General features: G+C 45.3%; 1 non-coding gene across 1 annotated transcript; it reads left to right on the forward strand.

Annotated features, from left to right (window-relative positions):
* Nucleotides 1–1610: 1610 nt before the first annotated feature.
* On the forward strand, nt 1611–1719 carry LOC127741805 (small nucleolar RNA R71). Its single transcript, XR_008003010.1, has one exon. It is a non-coding gene; the product is annotated as a small nucleolar RNA R71 (small nucleolar RNA).
* The last annotated feature ends 1147 nt before the right edge of the window (nt 1720–2866 follow it).

The following is a 2866-nucleotide window of genomic DNA, read 5'->3' on the forward strand; positions in this document are numbered from 1 at the left end:
GGCTAGGGAAGGTCTTCCAAGGATGATGGACTCATCCTTTCCCTCTCTAGTGTCCAGGATTATGAAATCAACAGGGATGTAAAGGTCTTCAACCTTTACCAAGACATCCTCTACTAGTCCATAAGCCTTTTTCATGGACTTGTCTGCCATCTTCAGTAAGATTCTTGCAGCTTGGACCTCAAAGATTCCCAGCCTCTCCATTTCAGAGAGAGGCATGAGGTTTATGCTTGACCTTAGGTCACACAGAGCCATATCAGCGGTCATGGTGCCTATGGTGCAAGGAATTAAAAAACGTCTAGGATCTGGCTTCTTCTAAGGTAGCTTATGCTGAACCAAGGCATTGAGTTCCTTGGTGAGTACTGGAAGTTCTTCCTCCAATGGCTCTGTGCCAAACAACTTGGCATTCAGCTTCATCAGAATTCCTAGGTACCGAGCAACTTGCTCTTCCGTAGTCTCCTCTTCCTCATCAGAGGAAGAGTACTCTTCAGAGTCTAGGATCCATAACCAAGCATTCAAAGTAACTTCAATGGTTTCCTCATGAACCTTTGGTTCTATCAGCACTTCAATAGGGTACTTCTCATTGAGCTTAGGGTCGCCTACTACCGCTATTGTGGCGTTCAACACCAGAACCTGTGTTTCTTTGGGTGTTGAACGCCCTTCATGGATATCTTCATTGACGTTCAACGCCAACTTTTGTGTTGCCTTGGGCGTTGAACGCCTAGTAAAGACCTCCTTACTGGCATTCAACACCAGGAATAGTGCTTCATTGGGTGTTGAACGCCCAGTAAGGGCCTCCTTACTGGCGTTCAACTCCAGTGCACTATCTTTTTGTTTGGCCTCAGTCTCTATAGAGATGGCCTTGCACTCTTCTCTTGGGTTTACTTTAGTGTTGCTAAGAAAAATGTTAGGAGGAGTCTCAAGGATCCTCTTGCTCAGCTGACCAACTTGTATCTCCATATTTCTGATGGAAGACCTTGTTTCAGTTATGAAACTACGAGTGGTCTTAGAGAGGTTGGAGACTATAGTAACTAAGTCAGAAAGGTTCTGCCTAGGAATCTCCATAGATTCTTGAGAAGATGGGAATAGTGGTCTATTGTTGAATCTATTCTGGTTTCTTCCACCTTGATTATTGTTGAAGCCTTGCTGAGGCTTCTATTGATCCTTCCATGAAAAGTTAGGATGATTCCTCTATGATGGATTGTAGGTATTTTCATAGGGTTCTCCCATGTAATTCACCTCCTCCATCATAGGTTGGTCAGGATCATAAGCTTCTACTTCAGAAGAAGCTTCTTGAGTGCTACCTGCTGCAGCTTGCATTCCAGTCAAATGCTAAGTAATCATATTGACCTGTTGGATCAATATCTTGTTCTGAGCCAATATGGCATTTAGAGTGTCTACTTTAGGAACTCCTTTCTTCTGAGCTACCCCATTATTCAAAGGGTTTCTCTCAGAGGTGTACATAAATTGGTTGTTTGGAACCATCTCAATGAGTTCTTTTACCTCTTCAAGCGTTTTCTTCAAGTGGAGTGATCCACCCGCAGAGCTGTCCAATGATATTTTGGACATCTTAGACAGACCATCATAGAAGATACCTAGGATAGACCATTCTGAGAGCATGTCAGGAAGACATCTCCTTATCAGTTTCTTGTATCTTTCCCAAGCTTCATAGAGGGATTCACCTTCTTTCTGCCTAATAGTTTGAACTTTCACTCTGATTTTACTCATCTTCTGAGGTGGGAAGATCTTGGCCAAGAAGGCATTGAGTTTGAACTTCCACTCTGATTTTGCTCATCTTTTGAGGAGGAAAGAATTTAACCAAGAAAGCATTGACCAGCTTTTTTCAAGAGTCTGGGCTCTCTTTTGGTTGAGAATACAAGCATATCTTAGCTCTGTCTCTTACAGCAAAGGGAAAGAGCATAAGTCTGTAGACCTCAGGATCCACTCCATTGGTCTTAACAGTTGATGACTTGCATCGTTTACCCTTTTTTCTTATCTAAAAAGGACCATAAAAGAGCATAATCTCATTTGATCATTGCAATTCATGAACTAATTGATGAATATTATGGTACATTGCTTTGAAATGGGTTTGTGCTGAATATCAGGTGAAAGGAGCAACAGAAAGGGAAGAAAACAACAAAATAAAGCTGGGCGTGTGAAATTGGCGTGCCACTTTGAACAAACGCCATGAAAGTATATGGGTGTGGCACACCAGGAGCTGGGCATGGCACGCCAGTAATGATTTCCAGAAAGGATCCTCAAAGTTTTACATGGGCGTGGCACACCAGGAGCTGGGCGTGGCATGCCAGTATAGTTTTCCAGAGAGCAATGTTGAAGGCCACAAAAGGGGCGTGGCACGCCAAGCTGGGCGTGACACGCCAAGTCCATCACACACTATGGGCGTGCCACTTGAACCATTGGGCGTGCCATGATAGTTCATCAACCCATGAGGGACAACCACTTGGGCGTGCCACTTGGTATCGAAGGCGTGGCATGCCAACTTTAAACCATCACTTGGGCGTCCCACTTGAAGACCCAGGCGTGGCAAACCAAGCTAAAGGAGCCACCTTAAGGTGGGCGTGCCACTTGAGCATCAAGGCGTGGCATGCTAGTTCAAGTTTACAGAAGAGAGATTGAAGACCCAACCACTTGGGCGTGCCACTTGACGTCGAACGCGTGGCACGCCAACCCTGATTCAACATTTGGGTGTGCCACTTGAGGACCCAGGCGTGGCACGCCAAGGTTGAAGGAACACACTAATATGGGTGTGCCACTTGAACACCAGTGCGTGGTACGCCAGTATAACTTTCCAGAGAAGGAGGTAGAGGGCTAAACATATGGGCGTGCCACTTGGTGTCGAAGGCGTGGC

Source organism: Arachis duranensis, chromosome 9 (assembly GCF_000817695.3).
Source record: "Arachis duranensis cultivar V14167 chromosome 9, aradu.V14167.gnm2.J7QH, whole genome shotgun sequence".
Classification (NCBI taxonomy): Eukaryota; Viridiplantae; Streptophyta; class Magnoliopsida; order Fabales; family Fabaceae; genus Arachis; species Arachis duranensis.